The sequence below is a fragment of the Arachis ipaensis genome, chromosome B9 (genome assembly GCF_059453495.1).
Source record: "Arachis ipaensis isolate K30076 ecotype BB chromosome B9, ASM5945349v1, whole genome shotgun sequence".
Taxonomy (NCBI): Eukaryota; Viridiplantae; Streptophyta; class Magnoliopsida; order Fabales; family Fabaceae; genus Arachis; species Arachis ipaensis.
The window spans coordinates 36,823,738-36,848,258 of NC_142444.1; the positions used below are offsets into that span (position 1 = coordinate 36,823,738).

The 24,521-nt window shown below is 39.1% G+C and overlaps 2 non-coding genes across 2 annotated transcripts; one reads left to right on the plus strand and one right to left on the minus strand.

Moving 5' to 3' along the window:
- Positions 1–15,703: 15,703 nt before the first annotated feature.
- On the minus strand, positions 15,704–15,811 carry LOC148544321 (small nucleolar RNA R71). Its single transcript, XR_015901596.1, has one exon. It is a non-coding gene; the product is annotated as a small nucleolar RNA R71 (small nucleolar RNA).
- Positions 15,812–22,795: 6,984 nt separating this feature from the next.
- LOC148544322 (small nucleolar RNA R71) lies at positions 22,796–22,903 on the plus strand. Its single transcript, XR_015901906.1, has one exon. It is a non-coding gene; the product is annotated as a small nucleolar RNA R71 (small nucleolar RNA).
- The last annotated feature ends 1,618 nt before the right edge of the window (positions 22,904–24,521 follow it).

The following is a 24,521-nucleotide window of genomic DNA, read 5'->3' on the forward strand; positions in this document are numbered from 1 at the left end:
ACACACTTGAAAGTTTTGAATCAAATCATTAATTGTTAGCAAGTATTTTTGAAAATGGAAAGAAATTGATTTTGAAAATATATGATTGAAAAGATATGATTTAAAAAAGATTTGATTTTGAAAAATTATGAAAACTTGAAAAAAATGTGCATTAAAAACAAAATCTTCCCTCTTGTGTCATCCTGGCGTTAAACGCCCAGAATGGTATCCATTCTGGCGTTTAACGCCCAAAAGGCGTTTAACGCCCAAAATGCTACCCTTTTGGGCGTTAAACGCTCAGCCAGGTACCCTGACTGGCGTTTAAACGCTAGTTTTTCTTCTTCACTGGGCATTTTGAACGCCCAGCTTTTTCTGTGTAATTCCTCTGCAGCATGTTCTGAATCTTCAATTCTTTGTATTATTGACTTGAAAAGACACATTTTTAAAATTTTTTTTGGATTTTTAATCGAAATGCAACTAAACATGGAAAACTAAAATCAAACAAACAATGCATGCAAGACACCAAACTTAGAAGTTTGTATACTATTGACACTAACAAATTGAGAATGCATATGAAAAATAACAAAACACACAAAACAAGAGAATTTAAAGATCAGAGCAAGGAAATCATCAAGAAAAACTTGAAGATCAATGGAGAACATAATGCATGAATTTTTCGAAAATTAGATGAATGCAGTTGACACCAAACTTAAAATTAGACACTAGACTCAAACAAGGAACAAAAAATTATTTTTTGATTTTATGATTTTATAAATTTTTTTGTGGTTTTTTTTTTTTTTGAAAATTGAGTGGAAAAGAAAAAATAAGGGTTCAAAATTCTTAATGAGAATTCCAGGAATCATTGCAATGCTAGTCTAAAACTCTGGTCCAGGAATTAGACATGGCTTACTAGCCAGCCAAGCTTTCAAAGAAAGCTTCGGTCCAAAACACTAGACATGGCCAATGGCCAGCCAAGCTTTAGCAGATCATTGCTCTCAACAGCAAAATTGACAGAAATCAACAAGCTCTTGTGATGATAAGTTGAAACCTCGGTCCAAAAATTTAGACATGGTTTCACAACCAGCCAGACTTCAACAGATCATCATGAAACTCTAGATTTCATTCTTAAAAACTCTGAAGAACAAAATAGAAAATCTTTTTGTATTTTTTGAAAATTTTTTTTTTGAAAAATAAAAAGGAAAGTACCTAATCTAAGCAACAAGATGAACCGTCAGTTGTCCAAACTCGAACAATCCCCGGCAACGGCGCCAAAAACTTAGTGTTGTTGCCGGAAACAAATGTGAAACTATTGTTCGTTCATTCCCCGGCAACGGCGCTAAAAACTTGGTGCACGAAATTGTGATCATCAATGGCGCATCAACATGGTACGCTCAATTGAAAATCTCAACTCTTTATCACAACTTCGCACAACTAACCAGCAAGTGCACTGGGTCGTCCAAGTAATAAACCTTACGCGAGTAAGGGTCGATCCCACAGAGATTGTTGGTATGAAGCAAGCTATGGTCATCTTGTAAATCTCAGTCAGGCGGATTCAAATGGTTATGGAGGATGAATGATTAAAAGATAAATAAAACATAAAATAAAGATAGAGATACTTATGTAATTCATTTGTGAGAATTTCAGATAAGCGTGTGAAGATGCTTTGTCCCTTCCGTCTCTCTGCTTTCCTACTGTCTTTATCCAATCCTTCTTACTCCTTTCCATGGCAAGCTGTATGTTGGACATCACCGTTGTCAGTGGCTACAATCCCGTCCTCTCAGTGAAAATGTTCAACGCACTCTGTGACAGCACGGCTATTCATCTGTCGTTTCTCGATCATGTCGGAATAGAATCCAGTGATTCTTTTGCGTCTGTCACTAACGCCCCACAATCACGAGTTTGAAGCTCGTCACAGTCATTCAATCCTTGAATCCTACTCAGAATACCACAGACAAGGTTTAGACCTTCCGGATTCTCAAGAATGCCGCCATCAATTCTAGCTTATACCACAAAGATTCTGATTAAGGAATCCAAGAGATAAACACTCAATCGAAGGTAGAACGGAGGTGGTTGTCAGGCACACGTTCATAGGTGAGAATGATGATAAGTGTCACGGATCATCACATTCATCAAGTTGAAGAACAAGTGATATCTTAGAACAAGAACAAGCTGAATTGAATAGAAGAACAATAGTAATTGCATTGATACTCGAGGTACAGCAGAGCTCCATACCTTAATCTATGGTGTGTAGAAACTCCACCGTTGAAAATACATAAGAACATGGTCTAGGCATGGCCATGAGGCCAGCCCCAAAACGTAATCTAAGGTAGCATAGAACTACTCAAAGATTCCTCTCTAAATACAATAGCAAAAGGTCCTATTTATGGAGAACTAGTAGCTTAGGGTTTACAAAAATGAGTAAATGACGTAAATATCCACTTCCGGGCCCACTTGGTGTGTGCTTGGGCTGAGCATTGAAGCATTTTCGTGTAGATACTTTTCCTGGAGTTAAACGCCAGCTTTTGTGCCAGTTTGGGCGTTTAACTCCCACTTTGGTGCCAGTTCCGGCGTTTAACGCTGGAAATTCTTGAGCTGACTTTGAACGCCGGTTTGGGCCATCAAATCTCATACAAAGTATAGACTATTATATATTGCTGGAAAGCCCAGGATGTCTACTTTCCAACGCAATTGAGAGCGCGCCAATTGGGCATCTGTAGCTCCAGAAAATCCATTTTGAGTGCAGGGAGGTCAGAATCCAACAACATCTGCAGTCCTTTTTAGCCTCTGAATCAGATTTTTGCTCAGGTCCCTCAATTTCAGCCAGAAAATACCTAAAATTATAGAAAAATACACAAACTCATAGTAAAGTCCAAAAAAGTGAATTTTAAATAAAAACTAATAAAAATATAATAAAAACTAACTAAAACATGCTAAAAACATACTAAAAACAATGCCAAAAAGCGTATAAACTATCCGCTCATCAGCAACTGATCAGCGACTTAGTTGAGTCCACCAGTAATCACAGGCATAGGAGCAGCCACTCAAAAGCTGTTGCAGAGGTTTCCTCTAGTAGTGAGACTACTGCTCTTACACAGAGTATATGTGAAATGACCAACCTACTGAAGCAGATGCAGTTAAATCAATAACAAGTTCAGCTTCCCCCACCACAACAAAGCCAACAGTTGGTCCCACAAAGAGTATGCAGAATCTGTACTGATTATAGTCATTATACTGATGAATGTCCGCAGCTCCAACAAGAAGACAACGCTGTGGCAGCCACTCATAACTTCTATGACCACCCGAATCAAGGATACAATCAACAAGGCGGCAACTATAACCAAGGTGGGAACTATAACTAAGCATGGCAGGACAACTCCAACCAGGGTTGGAGAGATAATTCTAACCATGGCTGGAGGGACAACTATAACATAGGAGGCATAGATAACAATGGAAACCAGAGGTGGAATAACAACAACAGACAGCAGAATCAGAACCAGCCTTAAAAAGCTCCTCACCTAAGACAGTCCCAAGAATCCCAGCACAACCAACAACAGGTCCCACAGATCACTTATTCCACTTCCTCATCAAATTACGAGATGCTTCGTTCTCTTGCACAAGGACAACAAGACATGCAGACTACACTGAACTCTACTCTAAATGGTCTGAATGCCACTTTACAAGCTTTTATCTCCCAAATAGATTCATTACCTGCTTCCACTAACCAACCTTCAAGCTCCAGTGAAATTTCTTCTCAACCCCTACCTAATCCCAAGAGTGGCATCAATGCCATCACTTTGAGGTCCGAAACCACACTACCAGAGAGGAAACAGGAAGAGCCAAGCCCACTCTAACACACTCCAATTGAAGACTCAGTGGACGTGGAAGATGCTGAAGTGAAAGATGCTGAAGAGGAAGAGGAAGTACAAGACAAGGTTGAAGAAGAAGTAGCACATCAAAGGAATGGAGAACCAAAGGAAGCAGAAGGCACAAGTGGCGCCCTTCCTATCCCATTTCCACACCTTGCAAAGAAGTCCAGAAAGCAGATGGAACTTGATCCCAAAATGGTAGAAATTTTCAAAAAGGTTGAGGTAACTGTTCCCTTTTTGATGTCATTCAGCAGGTACCTAAATATGCAAAGTTTCTGAAGGATTTATTTATACATAAAGATAAAATTCATGAATTAGAAACTATTCCTTTAGGTAGTTCTATATCTGCTTTAACGGGAGGTATACCTGAAAAATGTAGTGATCCAGGTCCATGCATAGTTAACTGTACCATTGGAGGTGTAATATTTTCTAACTGCATGTGTGATTTAGGAGCGTGTGTTAGTATAACGCCACTATCTATATATGATACTTTAAGGCTCCCTCCCTTAAAAAGGTCGGCACCTCGTTTTGTGTTAGCAGATAAAAGCATTATTACAGTAGTTGGAATTGCTGAAGATGTATTAGTGAGCATTAAGGGGCTCACATTTCCCATTGACTTCTATATCCTGGAAATGCCCCTAATGACTCAGGAAGACCATCATCAATCTTGCTTGGAAGACCATTCCTAAAGACTTCAAAGTTCAAGCTGGATGCATTCTCAGGAACTTACTCCTTTGAGATAGATGGCAGAACAGTGAGTTTCAGTTTAAATGAAGCTATGAAGCACCCTCCGGAAGATCATTCTATCTTCCAGTGCGACATCATTGATGAAACTGTAGCTGAAATTCACCAAGAAGAAATAGAAGATAAGCACATGGAGCAAGGTCCAAGTGTGGGGACACCCTCTGAACACAATGAGGATACTTTGCCATTATCACTAGCCCCGGATGATCCAGAACCTAGCCATGAGAAGAAATTGGAATTGAAGCCCCTTCCTCCACACCTCAAGTATGCTTACCTTGAGGATAATCAGAAGTCCTCAGTTATCATTGCAAGGGAACTCACTTCCCAACAAGAAGAGCAACTACTTAGTGTGCTGAGAAAATATAAGAAAGCAATTGGGTGGAGCTTGGTGGATATAGTAGGCATTAGCCCTCAAGTTTGTGAGCACAGAATATACTTAGAAGAGGGATCAAAGCCTGTCCATCAGCCTCAAAGAAAATTAAACCCCACCATCTTAGAAGTTGTCAAGAAAGAAGTGACCAGACTACTTGAAGCAGATATCATTTACCCCATCTCAGACAGTGAATGGGTTAGTCCAGTACAAGTGGTGCCCAAGAAGTCTGGAGTCACAACAGTAAAGAATGAGTATGGAGAGCTCCTGACAACTAGAGCGCAGAATTCATGGAGGGTTTGCATTGACTATAGGCGTCTCAACCAAGCCACTCGCAAGGATTATTACCCCTTGCCATTTATTGATCAGATGCTTAATCGCCTGTCAGGTAAATCCCATTACTGCTTTTTAGATGGTTATATAGGCTACTTTCAAATTTATATAGATCCTGAGGATCAGGAGAAGACTACTTTTACATGTCCCTTTAGAACGTATGCATATAAAATGATGCCCTTTGGCTTATGTAATGCACCGGCTACTTTCCAAATATGCATGATGAGTATCTTTTCAAATCTTATTGAGAACTGTATGGAAGTTTTCATGGATGATTTTAGCGTATATGGTGATTCCTTTAACCTTTGCTTGGATAGTTTATCTAGAGTATTAGACAGGTGTATTAGTTCCAACCTTGTATTGAATTTTGAAAAATGTCACTTTATGGTAAACCAAGGTATTGTACTAGGACATGTTGTGTCTAATACTGGTATCTCTGTAGATCCAGCAAATGTAAATGTCATTTCTAGTTTACCTTACCCCTCCTCCGTGAGGGAAGTCCGTTCGTTCCTTGGCCATGCAGGTTTCTACAGGAGATTCATTAAGGACTTCAGTAAGTTAGCATTGTCTTTATCCAGATTGCTGCAGAAAGATATTGAGTTCGAGTTCAGTGAGGATTGCATGCAAGCATTTGATAAGCTAAAGATCGCCCTGACTCAAGCTCCAATTGTGAGAGGACTAGACTGGAGCCAGCCATTTGAGATTATTGTGATGCCTCCAACCATGCAGTAGGAGCGGCGCTGACTCAGCACGAAGGTAAAGATCCTTTTGTAATTGCTTATGCATCTAAAACCTTAGACACTGCTCAGTCTAATTACACTATTACTGAAAAAGAGCTTCTTGCTATTTTTTTGCTCTAGATAAATTCCGAGCCTATTTACTTGGTATTAAGGTGGTAGTGTACTCAGACCATACAGCTCTAAAATATTTATTAGCTAAAAAAGAATCCAAGCCAAGGCTAATACGTTGGATACTACTGCTGCAAGAATTTGATTTAGAAATTAAGGATAGGAGTGGTAACCAGAATTTAGTGGCAGACCACTTGGGTCACCTTGAGCACATTAAGGATGACTCTACTCCTATCAATGATACTTTCCCATTTGTTAGCTTGCATGCAGTATCTGAAGTAGTTCATTGGTATGCACCTATAACTAATTATCTAGTTAGCCATATTTTCCCTCCCAATTTTACTAAGCATCAAAGAGACAAGCTGAAAAGCGAGTCCAAATATTATATATGGGATGACCCATATTTATGGAGGTGTGGTGCTGACCAGGTAATTAGAAGGTGTGTGCCTCAATCAGAATTCCAGTCCATTTTAGAGGTGGTGCACGAAATTGTGATCTCAGGCAACGGCGCCAGAAACTCTGTACGCACATCTTAATAAATCGTTTTTCATTCACAACTTTGATACAACTAACCAGCAAGTGCACTGGGTCGTCCAAGTAATAAACCTTACGTGAATAAGGGTCGATCCCACGGAGATTGTTGGTATAAAGCAAGCTATGGTCACCTTGTAGATCTCAGTCAGGCGGATATAGAATAGTTATGGAGTTTTCAAAAATATATAATAAAATAAGGATAGAAATACTTATGTAAATCATTGGTGAGAATTTCAGATAAGCGCATAGAGATGCTTTCGTTCCTCTGAACCTCTGCTTTCCTGCTGTCTTCATCCAATCAATCCTACTCCTTTCCATGGCTGGCTTTATGTAAGGACATCACCGTTGTCAATGGCTACTTTGTATCCTCTCTGGAAAATGGTCCGATGCGCTGTCACTGCATGGCTAATCGTCTGGAGGCATCACCCTTGTCAATGGCTGCATCCCATCCTCTTGTGAAAATGGTCCAAATGCTCTGTCACAGCACGGCTAATCATCTGAGGTTCTCGATCATACTGGAATAGGATTCACCCTCCTTTTGCGTCTGTCACTACGCCCAGCAATCGCGAGTTTGAAGTTCGTCACAGTCATTCAATCCCAGAGTCCTACTCGGAATACCACAGACAAGGTTTAGACTTTCCGGACTCTCATGAATGCCGCCATCAGTCTAGCTTATAACACGAAGATTCTGATTAAGAGATCCAAGAGATACTCATTCAATCTAAGGTAGAACGGAAGTGGTTGTCAGGCAAGCGTTCATAGGGAATGATGATGATTGTCACGTTCATCACATTCAGGTTGAAGTGCGAATGAATATCTTAGAAGCAGAATAAGTTGAGTTGAATAGAAAAACAGTAGTACTTTGCATTAATCTTTGAGGAACAGCAGAGCTCCACACCTTAATCTATGGAGTGCAGAAACTCTACCGTTTGAAAATACATAAGTGAAAGGTTCAGGCATGGCCGAATGGCCAGCCCCATGATCTAAGAACCAGACGTCCCAAGATGTCTAATACAATAGTAAAAAGTCCTATTTATACTAAACTAGTTACTAGGGTTTACAGAAGTAAGTAATTGATGCATAAATCCACTTCTGGGGCCCACTTGGTGTGTGCTTGGGCTGAGCTTGAATGTTGCACGTGCAGAGGTTCTTTCTGGAGTTGAACGCCAGGTTGTAACGTGTTTCTGGCGTTCAACTCTGGTTTGTGACGTGTTTCTAGCGTTTAACTCCAGACAGCAGCGTAGAACTGGCGTTCAACACCCTTTTACGTCGTCTAAACTCGGCCAAATTATGGACTATTATATATTTCTGTGAAGCCCTGGATGTCTACTTTCCAACGCAATTAGAATCGCACCATTTTGAGTTCTGTAGCTCCAGAAAATCCATTTTGAGTGCAGGGAGGTTAGAATCTAACAGCATCAGCAGTCCGTCTTCTACCTCTGAATCTGATTTTTGCTCAAGTCCCTCAATTTCAGCCAGAAAATACCTGAAATCACAGAAAAAATACACAAACTCATAGTAAAGTCCAGAAATGTTAATTTAGCATAAAAGTTAATGAAAACATCCCTAAAAGTAACTAGATTCTACTAAAAACATACTAAAAACAATGCCAAAAAGCGTATAAATTATCCGCTCATCACAACACCAAACTTAAATTGTTGCTTGTCCCCAAGCAACTAAAAATCAAATAGGATAAAAAGAAGAGAATATACTATAAATTCCAAACTATCAATGAAACATAGCTCCAATTAAATGAGCGGGACTTGTAGCTTTTTGCCTCTTGAATAGTTTTGGCATCTCACTTTATCCATTGAGGTTCAGAATGATTGGCATCTATAGGAACTCAGAGTTCAGATAGTGTTATTGATTCTCCTAGTTCAGTATGATGATTCTTGAACACAGCTATTTTATGAGTCTTGGCCGTGGCCCTAAGCACTTTGTTTTCCAGTATTACCACCGGATACATAAATGCCACAGACACATAATTGGGTGAACCTTTTTAGATTGTGACTCAGCTTTGCTAAAGTCCCCAATTAGAGGTGTCCAGGGTTCTTAAGCACACTCTGTTTTTGCTTTGGACCTTGACTTTAACCGCTCGTCTCAAGTTTTCACTTGACACCTTCACGCCACAAGCACATGGTTAGCGACAGCTTGGTTTAGCCGCTTAGGCCGGGATTTTATTCCTTTAGGCCCTCCTATCCACTGATGCTCAAAGCCTTGGGATCCTTTTTATTTACCCTTGCATTTTGGTTTTAAGGGTTATTGGCTTTTTGCTCTTGCCTCTTGGTTTTAAGAGTTTTTGGCTTTTTCTGCTTGCTTTTTCTCTTTTTTTTTCTTTCTATATTTTTTTTTTCTATTTTTTTCTGCAAGCCTTGTTCTTTGCTGCTTTTTCTTGCTTCAAGAATCATTTTTATGATTTTTCAGATTATCAAATAACATGTCTCCTTGTCATCATTCTTTCAAGAGCCAACATATTTAACATTCTTAAACAACAACTTCAAAAGACATATGCACTGTTCAAGCATTCATTCAGAAAACAGGAAGCATTGTCACCACATCAATATAATTAAACTAAGTTCAAGGATAAATTTGAAACTCATGTACTTCTTGTTCTTTTGAATTAAAACAGTTTTCATTTAAGAGAGGTGATGGATTCATAGGACATTCATAACTTTAAGACAAAGTTACTAAATACTAATGATCATGTAATGAAGACACAAACATGGATAAGCACTTAACATAGAGAAAATGAAAAACAGAGAATGTAAGAACAAGGAATGAGTCCACCTTAGTGATGGTGGCATTTCCTTCTTGAGGAACCAATGATGTCCTTGAGCTCTTCTATGTCTCTTCCATGTCTTTGTTGCTCATCCCTCATTGCTTTTTGATCTTCTCTTATTTCATGAAGGATGATAGAGTGCTCTTGATGTTCCACCCTTAGTTGTCCCATGTTGGAACTTAATTCTCCTAGGGAGGTGTTGATTTTCTCCCAATAGTTTTGTGGAGAAAAATGCATTTGAGGCATCTCCGGGATCTCATGGTGATGAGCTTCATGCGTCTCTTGAGCTCCATGAATGGGCTCTCTTGCTTGCTCCATCCTTTTCTTAGTGATGGGCTTCTCTTCCTCAATGGGAATGTCTCCTTCTATGAAAGCTCCAGCTGAGTAACAAAGATGGCAAATAAGATGAGGAAAAGCTAGCCTTGCCCAAGGAGAGGACTTTTCGGCTATTTTGTAGAGTTCAAGGGAGATGACTTCATGAACTTCTACTTCCTCTCCAATCATGATGCTATGAATCATGATGGCCCGATCCACAGTAACTTTGGATCGGTTGCTAGTGGGGATGATGGAGCGTTGTATGAACTCTAACCATCCTCTAGCTACAGGCTTGAGGTCCAGTCTTCTTAGTTGAACCGGCTTGCCTTTGGAGTCAATCTTCCATTGAGCTCCTTCCACACATATGTCCATGAGGACTTGGTCCAACCTTTGATTAAAGTTGACTCTTCTAGTGTAGGGGCGTGCATCTCCTTGCATCATAGGCAAGTTAAATGCCAACCTCACGTTTTCCGGACTAAAATCTAAGTATTTCCCCCGAACCATGGTGAGATAATTCTTTGGATTCGGGTTCTTACTTTGATCATGGTTCCTAGTGATCCATGCATTGGCATAGAACTCTTGAATCATTAGGATGCCAACTTGTTGGATGGGGTTTGTTAGAACCTCCCAACCTCTTCTTTGGATTTCATGTCGGATCTCTGGATACTCATTTCTCTTGAGCTTGAAAGGGACCTCGGGGATCACCTTCTTCTTGGCCACAACATCATAGAAGTGGTCTTGATGGGCTTTGGAGATGAACCTTTCCATCTCCCATGACTCGGAGGTGGAAGCTTTTGTCTTCCCTTTCCCTTTTCTAGAGGATTCTCTGGTCTTAGGTCCCATCAATGGTAATAGAAAAACAAAAAGCTTATGCTTTTACCACACCAAACTTAGAATATTGCTCGCCCTCGAGCAAGAGAAGAAAGAATAGATGAAGAAGAAGAAGAAATGGAGGTGAAGGAGAGAGAGATGTGTTTCGGTCAAGAAGGGGAAGAGAGGGTTGTGTTGTGTGAAAATGAGGAAGAATGGAGGGCTATATATAGGGAAGGGAGGGGGGGTAAGGTTCGGCCATAAGGGTGGGTTTTGGGTGGGAAATTGATTTTGAATTTTTGAAGGTGGGTGGGGTTTATGAGGTAGGTTTATGGGGAAGAGTGGATGGATGTGAGTGGTGAAGTGGTGATAGGGAAGAGAGATTGAGGTGATTGGTGAAGGGTTTTGGGGAAAAGTGTTTATGGGATTGTGTGAAAGAGGGGTGAGAAGAAGTGAGTGGAGGTAGGTGGGGATCCTGTGGGGTCCACAGATCCTGAGGTGTTCAAGGATTTACAACCTTGCACCAAATTAGGCATGCAAAATGCCCTTGCACACAACTCTGGGCGTTCAGCGCCAGATTGGTGCTTGTTCTGGGCGTTCAGCGCCAGCTTTTCTCCAGGGTGCAATTCTGGCATTCAAACGCCCAGATGCTGCCCATTTTGGGTGTTCAGCGCCAGAACCATGCTCTGTTCTGGCGTTGAATGCCAGCCAGATGCTTCTTACTGGCGTTTAAACACCAGCAAGGTCTTCCTCCAGGGTGTGATTTTTCTTCTGCTGTTTTTGATTCCGTTTTCAATTTTTATATTTATTTTGTGACTCCACATGATCATGAACCTAATAAAACATGAAAGAACAAGAAAAATAAAATTAGATAAATAAAAATTGGGTTGCCTCCCAACAAGCACTTCTTTAATGTCAATAGCTTGACAGTGGGCTCTCATGGAGCCTCACAGATGTTCAGAGCATTGTTGAGACTTTCTGATGAGCGGATAATTTATACGCTTTTTGACATTGTTTTTAGTATGTTTTTAGTAGGATCTAGTTACTTTTAGGGATGTTTTCATTAGTTTTTATGTTAAATTCACATTTCTGGACTTTACTATGAGTTTGTGTGTTTTTCTGTGATTTCAGGTATTTTCTGGCTGAAATTGAGGGACTTGAGCAGAAATCAGATTCAGAGGTTGAAAAAGGACTGCTGATGCTGTTGGATTCTGACCTCCCTGCACTCAAAGTGGATTTTCTGGAGCTACAGAACTCGAAATGGCGCGCTTCCAATTGCGTTGAAAAGTAGACATCCAGGGCTTTCCAGAAATATATAATAGTCCATACTTTGGCCAAGAATTGACGACGTAAACTGGCGTTCAACGCCAGCCTTCTGCCCAAATCTGGCGTCCAGCACCAGAAAAGGATCCAGAACCAGAGTTGAACGCCCAAACTGGCACAGAAACTGGCGTTCAACTCCACAAATGGCCTCTGCACGTGCTACACTTAAGCTCAGCCCAAACACACACCAAATGGGCCCCGGAAGTGGATTTATGCATCAATTACTTACTCATGTAAACCCTAGTGACTAGTTTATTATAAATAGGACCTCTTACTATTGTATTAGGCATCTTTGGTCTCAGTTTTATTCCATTGTTCATCTTAGGAGACTATTGATCTCGTTTAGGGGGCTGGCCATCTCGGCCATGCCTGGACCTTTCACTTATGTATTTTCATACGGTAGAGTTTCTACACTCCATAGATTAAGGTGTGGAGCTCTGCTGTTCCTCAAAGATTAATGCAAAGTACTACTGTTTTCTATTCAATTCTTCTTATTTCTCTTCTAAGATATCCATTCGCACCCAAGAACGTGATGAAGGTGATGATTATGTGTGACGCTCATCATCCTTCTCCCTTATGAACGCGTGCCTGACAAACACTTCTGTTCTACATGAATTAAGCTAGAATGAATATCTCTTAGATCTCCTAACCAGAATCTTCGTGGCGTAAGCTAGAATGATGGCGGCATTCAAGAGAATCCGGAAGGTCTAAACCTTGTCTGTGGTATTCTGAGTAGGATTCAATGATTGAATGACTGTGACGAGCTTCAAACTCGCGATTGTTGGGCGTTAGTGACAGACGCAAAAGGAGGGTGAATCCTATTCCAGCATGATCGAGAACTGACAGATGAATAGCCGTGCCGTGACAGGGTGCGTGGGCATATTATTCACTGAGAGGAGGGGATGTAGCCACTGACAACGGTGATGCCCTTGCATACAGCCAGCCATGGAAAGGAGTAAGACAGATTGGATGAAGATAGCAGGAAAGCAGAGGTTCAGAGGAACGAAAAGCATCTCCATTCGCTTATCTGAAATTCCTACCAATGAATTACATAAGTATCTCTATCCCTATTTTATTATATAATATTCGAAAACACCATTATCACTTTATATCTGCCTGACTGAGATTTACAAGGTGACCATAGCTTGCTTCATACCAACAATCTCCGTGGGATTCGACCCTTACTCACGTAAGGTATTACTTGGACGACCCAGTGCACTTGCTGGTTAGTTGTATCGAAGTTGTGACAATTATGAATTAAGATCAGAGCACCAAGCTTTGGAGCCATTACCAGGATTTGTTCGAGCCTGGAGATCACAATTTCGTGCACCAAGTTTTTGGCGCCGTTGCCGGGGATTGTTTGAGTTTTCGGCAAGCTTTTGGTCCGGTAACATCAGTGCCAAGTTTGGATCCGGCAACTGCACCAAGTTTTTGGCGCCGTTGCCGGGGATTGTTCGTGTTTGGACAACTGACGGTTCATCTTGTTGCTCAGATTGGGTAATTTTCTTTTCGTTTTGTTTTCAAAAATCTTTCAAAAATATTTTCAAAAATCTCTCATCCGTTTCCGAAAAAAAAATAATAAAAATGTTTTCAAAAATAAAATATTTTTCTTCAGAATTTTTAAGAATGAATTCTAGTGTTTCATGAAGCATGTTGAAGCCTGGCTGGCTGTAAAGCCATGTCTAAATTTATTTGGACTGAGGCTTGCAATTTGTTATAAAGAGCAATATACTCTCGTGTTAAAGACTAAAGCTTGGCTGGCCATTGGCCATGTCTAATGTTTTGGACTGGAGCTTTCATTGAAAGCTTGGCTGGCTAGTGAGCCATGTCTAATTCCTGGACTGAAGCTTTAGACTAAGAATGCAAGATTCCTGGAATTCATATTAACAATTTTGGAATCCTTATTTTTCTTTTTCATATTAATTTTCGAAAAATACAAAAAAATTTAGAAAATCATAAAAATCAAAAATATTTTTCTATTTCTTGTTTGAGTCTTGAGTCACATTATAAGTTTGATGTCACTTGCATATGCATCTTGCATTTTTCGAAAATTTCATGCATTCATAGTGTTCTTCATGATCTTCAAGTTGTTCTTGGTAAGTCTTCTTGTTTGATCTTGATGATTTTTTGTTTTGTGTCTTTTCATGTTTATCATATGCATTCTTGAATTCTTAGTGTCTAAGCATTAAAGAATTCTAAGTTTGGTGTCTTGCATGTTTTCTTTGCATTAAAAATTTTTCAAAATATGTTCTTGATGTTCACCATGACATTCAAAGTGTTCTTGGTGTTCATCTTGACATTCATAGCATTCTTGCATGCATTCATTGTTTTGATCTAAAAATTTCATGCATTGCATATTTTTCATGTTTTTCATAAAAATTTCAAAAATCAAAAAAATATCTTTCCCTTTTTCTCTCATCAAATTCGAAAATTTGGATTGACTTTTTCAAAATTTTTTAAAATCAAATTGTTTCTCATGAGTCAAATCAAATTTTCAATTTGAAAATCTTATCTTTTTCAAAATCTTTTTCAAAAACCAAATCTTTTTCAAAATTCTTAGTTATTTTCGAAAATTCCAAAAATATTTTTCAAAAATATTTTTCTTATTTTTTATATAAAATTTTCGAAAATAACTAATCAATTAATGTTTTGATTCAAAAATTTGAAGTTTGTTACTTGCTTGTTAAGAAAGATTCAAACTTTAAGTTCTAGAATCATATCTTGTGATTTCTTATGAATCAAGTCATTTATTGTGATTTTAAAAATCAAATCTTTTTCAAAAACTAATTTCTATCATATCTTTTCAAAAATATCTTCTTATTTTATCTTTTTCAAAAATATCTTTTCAAAATATCTTTTCTAACCTCCTAACTTCTTATCTTTTCAAAATTTGTTTCAACTAACTAACTAACTTTTTGTTTGTTTCTTAACTTTTTCAAAACCACCTAACTAATTCTCTCTTTCTAATTTTCGAAAATATCTCCCCCTTTTTCAAAAATTTCTTTTTAATTAACTAATTATTTTTATTTTTATTTTTATTTCAAAAAATTTTAGAAAAATACTAACAAATTTTCAAAAACCAATTTTCAAAAATCACTAACTCCTTTTCAAAATAATTTTCGAAAATTATACCTCCCCCATCCTATTCTATTTATTCATTCATATCCTTTGTCTCCCCCTTTTCTTCCACTCACAAAGGGATCCCTATACTGTGGTATAAAGGATCTCTATTATTATTATTATTTTTCTGTGCCTTCTTCTTTGTCATATGAGCAGGAGCAAGGATAAGAACATTCTTGTGGAAGCAGATCCAGAACCTGAAAGGACTCTGAAGAGAAAATTAAGAGAAGCTAAAATACAACAATCCAGAGATAACCTTTCAGAAATTTTCGAACAGGCAGAGGAGATGGCAGCCGAAAATAATGATAATGTAAGGAAGATGCTTGGTGACTTTACTGCACCTAATTCCAATTTACATGGAAGAAGCATCTCCATTCCTGCCATTGGAGCAAACAACTTTGAGCTGAAACCTCAATTAGTTTCTCTAATGCAGCAGAACTGCAAGTTTCATGGACTTCCATCTGAAGATCCTTTTCAGTTCTTAACTGAATTCTTGCAGATATGTGATACTGTTAAGACTAATGGAGTAGATCCTGAAGTCTACAGGCTCATGCTTTTCCCTTTTGCTGTAAGAGACAGAGCTAGATTATGGTTGGATTCTCAACCCAAAGACAGCCTGAACTCTTGGGATAAGCTGGTCACGGCTTTCTTAGCCAAGTACTTTCCTCCTCAAAAGCTGAGCAAGCTTAGAGCTGATGTTCAAACCTTCAGACAGAAAGAAGGTGAATCTCTCTATGAAGCTTGGGAAAGATACAAACAGTTGACCAAAAAGTGTCCTTCTGACATGCTTTCAGAATGGACCATCCTGGATATATTCTATGATGGTTTATCTGAGCTATCAAAGATGTCACTGGACACTTCTGCAGGTGGATCCATTCACCTAAAGAAAACGCCTGCAGAAGCTCAAGAACTCATTGACATGGTTGCTAATAACATGTTCATGTACACTTCTGAAAGGAATCCTGTGAGTAATGGGACGCCTATGAAGAAGGGAGTTCTTGAAGTTGATACTCTGAATGCCATATTGGCTCAGAATAAAATATTGACTCAGCAAGTCAATATGATTTCTCAGAGTCTGCATGGAATGCAAGCTGCATCCAACAGTACTCAAGAGGCATCTTCTGAAGAAGAAGCCTATGATCCTGAGAACCCTGCAATAGCAGAGGTAAATTACTTAGGTGAACCTTATGGAAACACCTATAACTCAACATGGAGAAATCATCCAAATTTCTCATGGAAGGATCAAAAGCCTCAACAAGGCTTTAATAATGGTGGAAGAAACAGGTTTAGCAATAGCAAGCCTTTTCCATCATCAACTCAGCAACAGACAGAGAACTCTGAACAAAATGCTTCTAATTTAGCAAGTCTAGTCTCTGATCTATCTAAGGCCACTGTAAGTTTCATGAATGAAACAAGGTCTTCCATTAGAAATCTGGAAGTACAAGTGGGCCAGCTGAGTAAAAGGATCACTGAAATCCCTCCTAGTACTCTCCCAGGCAATACAGAAGAGAATCCAAAAAGAGAGTGCAAGGCCATTGACATAAGCGCCATGGCCGAACCTGTGTGGAGAGGAGAAGACGTGAATCCCAAGGAGGAAGACCTCCTGGGATGTCCAGTGATCAATAAGGAGCTTCCCTCTGAGGAACCAAAGGACTCTGAGGCTCATCTAGAGACCATAGAGATTCCATTGAACCTCCTTATGCCCTTCATGAGCTCTGATGAGTATTCCTCTTCTGAAGAGAATGAGGATGTTACTGAAGAGCAAACTGTCAAGTTTCTTGGTGCAATCATGAAGCTGAATGCCAAATTATTTGGCATTGATGCTTGGGAAGTTGAACCTCCCTTGTTCATCAATGAACTAAGTAATCTGGATCAACTGACATTGCCTCAGAAGAGACAGGATCCTGGAAAGTTCGTAATCCCCTGTACCATAGGCACCATGATCTTTAAGGCTCTTTGTGACCTTGGTTCAGGAATAAACCTCATGCCCCTCTCTGTAATAGAGAAACTGGGAATCTATGGGGTGCAAGCTGCTAAAATCTCACTAGAGATGGCAGACAGCTCAAGAAGACAGGCTTATGGACAAGTAGAAGATGTATTAGTAAAGGTTGAGGGCCTTTACATACCTACTGATTTCATAGTCCTGGATACTGGAAAGGAAGAGGATGAATCCATCATCCTAGGAAGACCTTTCCTGGCCACAGCAAGAGCTGTGATTGATGTTGACAGAGGTGAAATAGTCCTTCAATGGAATGAGAACTCCCTTGTATTCAAAACTCAAGGATCTCCCTCTGCAACCATGGAGAGGAAGCTTGGAAAGCTTCTCTCAAAGCGGAGTCAACCAGAGCCCCCACAGTCAAACTCTAAGTTTGGTGTTGGGAGGCCACAACCAAACTCTAAGTTTGGTGTTGAACTCCCATATCCAAACTCTAAGTTTGGGGTTGGAGAGTCTCAACAAAGCTCTGCACATCTGTGAGGCTCCATGAGAGCTCACTGTCAAGCTATTGACATTAAAGAAGCGCTTGTTGGGAGGCAACCCAATGTTTATCTAATTCTTATTTTTATTGTTTTTCATGTTTTCTTAGGTTCATGATCATGTGGAGTCACAAAATAAATATAAAAATTAAAAACAGAATCAAAAACAGCAGAAGAAAAATCACACCCTGGAGGAGCATCTGTCTGGCGTTCAAACGCCAGAACAGAGCATAGTTCTGGCGCTGAACGCCCAGAATGGGAGCATCCTGGCGCTGAACGCCCAGAACAAGCATGGTTCTGGCGTTCAACGCCAGAAATGGCAGCAAAGGGGCGTTGAACGCCCAAAATGGGCACCAACCTGGCGCTGAACGCCCAGAGTTGTGTGCAAGGGCATTTTGCATGCCTAAATTGGTGCAGGGATGTAAATGCCTTGACACCTCAGGATCTGTGGACACCACAGGATCATCTCAGGATCTGTGGACCCCACAGGATCCCCACTTTACCTCCTCATAATCCTAGTTTTTATTTCCACATCTTCTTCTTCATCTATTCCTTCTTCTTTTGCTCGAGGGCGAGCAACATTCTAAGTTTGGTGTGGTAAAACAATTATGTAAAGGATCTATAGCTCAGTGGTAGAACATTTGACTGCAAATCAAGAGATCCCTGAGATACCTCAGGGGATACATTTTCTTCCACACAATTATTGGAAGCAACTAAGGGTGGAATATCAAGAGCACTCCATCATCCTTCATGAAATCAGAGAAGATCAGAAAGCAATGAAGGAGGTGCAGCCAAGGCAAGGAAGAGACATAGAAGAGCTCAAGGACATCACTAAGGTGGACTCATTCCTTGTTCTTACTTTCTCTGTTTTTTATTTTCTATGTTATGTGCTTATCTATGTTTGTGTCTTCATTACATGATCATTAGTAGTTAGTAACTTTGTCTTAAAGTTATGAATGTCCTATGAATACATCACCTCTCTTAAAATAAAAACTGTTTTAATTCAAAAGAACAAGAAGTACATGAGTTTCGAATTTATCCTTGAACTTAGTTTAATTATACTGATGTGGTGACAATGCTTCTTGTTTTCTGAATGTATGCTTGAACAGTGCATATGTCTTTTGAAGTTGTTGTTTAAGAATGTTAAATATGTTGGCTCTTGAAAGAATGATGACTAGGAGACATGTTATTTGATAATCTGAAAAATCATAAAAATGATTCTTGAAGCAAGAAAAAGCAGCAAAGAACAAAGCTTGCAGAAAAAAAAAAGAAAAAAAAAAGAAAAAAATAGGCGAAAAAAAAAGAAAAAGAAAAAGCAAGCAGAAAAAGCCAATAACCCTTAAAACCAAAAGGCAAGGGCAAATAAAAAGGATCCCAAGGCTTTGAGCATCCGTGGATAGGAGGGCCTAAAGGAATAAAATCCTGGTCTAAGCGGCTAAACCAAGCTGTCCCTAACCATGTGCTTGTGGCGTGTAGGTGTCAAGTGAAAACTTGAGACTGAGCGGTTAAAGTCAAGGTCCAAAGCAAAAGAAGAGTGTGCTTAAGAACCCTGGACACCTCTAATTGGGGACTTTAGCAAAGCTGAGTCAAAATCTGAAAAGGTTCACCCAATTATGTGTCTGTGGCATTTATGTATCCGGTGGTAATACTGGAAAACAAAGTGCTTAGGGCCACGGCCAAGACTCATAAAGAAGCTGTGTTCAAGAATCATCATACTGAACTAGGAGAGTCAATAGCACTATTCGAAATCTGAAGTTCCTATAGATGCCAATCATTCTGAACCTCAATGGATAAAGTGAGATGCCAAAACTATTCAAGAGGCAAAAAGCTATAAGTCCCGCTCATATGATTGGAGCTATGTTTCATTGATAGTTTGGAATTTATAGTATATTCTCTTCTTTTTATCCTATTTGATTTTCAGTTGCTTGGGGACAAGCAACAATTTAAGTTTGGTGTTGTGATGAGCGAATAATTTATACGCTTTTTGACATTGTTTTTAGTATGTTTTTAGTAGGATCTAGTTACTTTTAGGGATGTTTTCATTAGTTTTTATGTTAAATTCACATTTCTGGACTTTACTATGAGTTTGTGTGTTTTTCTGTGATTTCAGGTATTTTCTGGCTGAAATTGAGGGACTTGAGCAGAAATCAGATTCAGAGGTTGAAAAAGGACTGCTGATGCTGTTGGATTCTGACCTCCCTGCACTCAAAGTGGATTTTCTGGAGCTACAGAACTCGAAATGACGCGCTTCCAATTGCGTTGGAAAGTAGACATCCAGGGCTTTCCAGCAATATATAATAGTTCATACTTTGGCCAAGAATTGACGACGTAAACTGGCGTTCAACGCCAGCCTTCTGCCCGAATCTGGCGTCCAGCGCCAGAAAAGGATCCAGAACCAGAGTTGAACGCCCAAACTGGCACAGAAACTGGCATTCAACTCCACAAATGGCCTCTGCACGTGCTACACTTAAGCTCAGCCCAAATACACACCAAGTGGGCCCCGGAAGTGGATTTATGCATCAATTACTTACTCATGTAAACCCTAGTGACTAGTTTATTATAAATAGGACCTCTTACTATTGTATTAGGCATCTTTGGTCTCAGTTTTATTCCATTGTTCATCTTAGGAGACTATTGATCTCGTTTAGGGGGCTGGCCATCTCGGCCATGCCTGGACCTTTCACTTATGTATTTTCATACGGTAGAGTTTCTACACTCCATAGATTAAGGTGTGGAGCTCTGCTGTTCCTCAAAGATTAATGCAAAGTACTACTGTTTTCTATTCAATTCTTCTTATTTCTCTTCTAAGATATCCATTCGCACCCAAGAACGTGATGAAGGTGATGATTATGTGTGACGCTCATCATCCTTCTCCCTTATGAACGCGTGCCTGACAAACACTTCTGTTCTACATGAATTAAGCTAGAATGAATATCTCTTAGATCTCCTAACCAGAATCTTCGTGGCGTAAGCTAGAATGATGGCGGCATTCAAGAGAATCCGGAAGGTCTAAACCTTGTCTGTGGTATTCTGAGTAGGATTCAATGATTGAATGACTGTGACGAGCTTCAAACTCGCGATTGTTGGGCGTTAGTGACAGACGCAAAAGGAGGGTGAATCCTATTCCAGCATGATCGAGAACCGACAGATGAATAGCCGTGCCGTGACAGGGTGCGTGAGCATATTATTCACTGAGAGGAGGGGATGTAGCCACTGACAACGGTGATGCCCTTGCATACAGCCAGCCATGGAAAGGAGTAAGACAGATTGGATGAAGATAGCAGGAAAGCAGAGGTTCAGAGGAACGAAAAGCATCTCCATTCGCTTATCTGAAATTCCTACCAATGAATTACATAAGTATCTCTATCCCTATTTTATTATATAATATTCGAAAACACCATTATCACTTTATATCTGCCTGACTGAGATTTACAAGGTGACCATAGCTTGCTTCATACCAACAATCTCCGTGGGATTCGACCCTTACTCACGTAAGGTATTACTTGGACGACCCAGTGCACTTGCTGGTTAGTTGTATCGAAGTTGTGACAATTATGAATTAAGATCAGAGCACCAAGATTTGGAGCCATTACCAGGATTTGTTCGAGCCTGGAGATCACAATTTCGTGCACCACTTTCCAACACCAAACTTAGAGTTTGGATATGGAAGTTCAACACCAAACTTAGAGTTTGGTTGTGGCCTCCCAACACCAAACTTAGAGTTTGACTGTGGGGGCTCTGGTTGACTCTGTTTTGAGAGAAGCTTTTTAAGCTTCCTCTCCATGTTTACAGAAGGGTAACCTTGAGTTGTAAACACAAGGGAGTCCTCATTCAATTGAAGGACTAATTCACCTCTGTCAACATCAATTACAGCTCTTGCTGTGGCTAGGAAGGGTCTTCCAAGGATGATGGATTCATCCTCATCCCTCCCAGTATCTAGGACTATGAAATCAGCAGGGATGTAAAGGCCTTCAACCTTTACTAACACATCCTCTATTTGTCCATAAGCCTATTTTCTTGAACTGTCTGCCATCTCTAATGAGATTTTAGTAGCTTGCACCCCAAAGATTCCCAGTTTCTCTATTACAGAGAGGGGCATGAGGTTTATCCCTGAACCAAGGTCACACAGAGCCTTATCAAAGATCATGTTACCTATGGTACAAGGTATTATGAACTTTCCAGAATCCTGTTTCTTCTGAGATAATGTCAGTTGATCCAGATCACTTAGTTCATTGGTGAATAAGGGAGGTTCATCTTCCCAAGTCTCAATACCAAATAATTTGGCATTTAGCTTCATGATTGCACCAAGGTACTTGGTAACTTGCTCTTCAGTAACATCCTCATTCTCTTCAGAAGATGAATACTCGTCAGAGCTCATGAAGGGCATAAGGAGGTTTAATGGAATCTCTATGGTCTCTAGATGAGCCTCAGATTCCTTTGGTTCCTCAAAGGGAAACTCCTTATTGATCACTGGATGTCCCAGGAGGTCTTCCTCACTGGGATTTACGTCCTCTCCTTCCCTTACAGGTTCGGCCATGGTGATTAATTCAATGGCCTTGCACTCTCCTTTTGGATTTTCTTCTGTATTGCTTGGGAGAGTACTAGGAGGGATTTCAGTGATCCTTTTACTCAGCTGGCCCACTTGTGCTTCCAAATTTCTAATGGAGGACCTTGTTTCATTCATGAAACTCACAGTGGCCTTTGATAGATCAGAGACTAAATTTGCTAAATTAGAAGTATTTTGTTCAGAGTTCTCTGTCTGTTGCTGAGTGAATGATGGAAAAGGCTTGCTATTGCTAAACCTGTTTCTTCCACCATTATTAAAGCCTTGTTGAGGCTTTTGTTGATCCTTCCATGAGAAATTTGGATGATTTCTCCATGATGAGTTATAGGTGTTTCCATAAGGTTCACCTAAGTAATTTACCTCTGCTGTTGCAGGGTTCTCAGGATCATAGGCCTCTTCTTCAGAAGGCGCCTCTTGAGTACTGTTGGATGCAGCTTGCATTCCATTCAGACTCTGAGAAATCATATTGACTTGCTGAGTCAATATTTTGTTCTGAGCCAATATGGCATTCAGAGTATCAATTTCAAGAACTCCCTTCTTCTGAGGTGTCCCATTACTCACAGGATTCCTCTCAGAAGTGTACATGAACTGGTTATTAGCAACCATGTCAATAAGTTCTTAAGCTTCTGCAGGCGTTTTATTTAGGTGAATGGATCCACCTGCAGAAGTATCCAATGACATCTTAGATAACTCAGACAGACCATCATAGAATATATCCAGGATGGTCCATTCTGAAAGCATATCAGAAGGACACTTTTTGGTCAGTCCTTTGTATCTCTCCCAAGCTTCATAGAGGGATTCACCTTCTTTCTGTCTGAAGGTTTAAACATCCACTCTAAGCTTACTCAGCTTTTGAGGAGGAAAGAACTTGGCTAAGAAAGCCTTGACCAGCTTATCCCAAGAGTTCAGGCTATCCTTAGGTTGAGAGTCCAACCATATTCTAGCTCTGTCTCTCACAGCAAAAGGGAAAAGCATGAGCCTGTAGACTTCAGGATCTACTCCATTAGTCTTAACAGTATAACATATCTGCAAGAATTCAGTTAAGAACTGAAAAGGATCTTCAGATGGAAGTCTATGAAACTTGCAGTTCTGCTGCATCAGAGAAACTAATTGAGGTTTCAGCTCAAAATTGTTTGCTCCAATGGAAGGAATGGAGATGCTTCTTCCATGTAAATTGGAATTAGGTGCAGTAAAGTCACCAAGCATCCTCCTTGCATTATTATTATTTTCGGCTGCCATCTCCTCTTCCTGTTCGAAAATTTCTGACAGGTGCTTGCTGGATTGTTGTAATTTAGCTTCTCTTAGTTTCCTCTTCAGAGTCCTTTCAGGTTCTGGATCTGCTTCAACAAGAATATTCTTGTCCTTACTCCTACTCATATGAAAAAGAGGGACAGAAAAATAATAATAATAGGGATCCTTTTTACAACAGTATAGAGGTCCCTGTGTGAGTAGAAGAAAAGAAGAAGACAAAATTCGAACACAGATGGAAGATGGGGTTCGAATTTGGGTGAGATGAAGTGTTAGTAGATGAATAAATAAATAGAAGGAGATAAGAGAGAGAGAGAATTTTTGAAAATAATTTTTGAAAAAGAGTTAGTGATTTTTGAAAATAGTTTTTGAAAAAGGTTAGTAATTTTTCGAAAATTAAAATCAACAATTAAATTAATTAGTTAATTAAAAAGAAATTTTGAAAAAGAGGGAGGATATTTTTGAAAATTAGAGAGAGAGTTAGTTAGGTAGTTTTGAAAAAGATAAGAAACAAACAAAAAGTTAGTTAGTTAGTTGAAACAAATTTTGAAAATCAATTTTTGAAAAGATAAGAAGATGAGAAGTTAGAAAAGATATTTTAAAATCAAATTTTGAAAAAGATAAGACAAGAAGATATTTTTGAAAAGATATGATTGCAATTAGTTTTGAAAAAGATTTGATTTTTAAAATCACAATTAATGACTTGATTCACAAGAAATCACAAGATATGATTCTAGAACTCAAAGTTTGAATCTTTCTTAACAAGCAAGTAACAAACTTGAAATTTTTGAATCAAAACATTAATTGATGATGTTATTTTCGAAAGGTAGGAGATAAAGATAAGAAAAAGATTTTTGAAAAATATTTTTAAAATTTTCGAAAATAACTAAGAAAAATGAAGAAGATTTGATTTTTGAAAAAGATTTTGAAAAAGATAAGATTTTTAAATTGAAAATTTGATTTGACTCATAAGAAATAACTAGATTTTAAAAATTTTTGAAAGAGTCAAATCTAATTTTCGAAAATTTAAGAGAGAAAAAGGGAAAGATATTTTTTTGATTTTTGAATTTTTAATGATGAGAGAGAAAAACATGAAAATGATGCAATGCATGAAAATTTTGGATCAAAACAATGAATGCATGCAAGAATGCTATGAATGTCAAGATGAACACCAAGAACACTATGAAGATCATGATGAACATCAAGAACATAT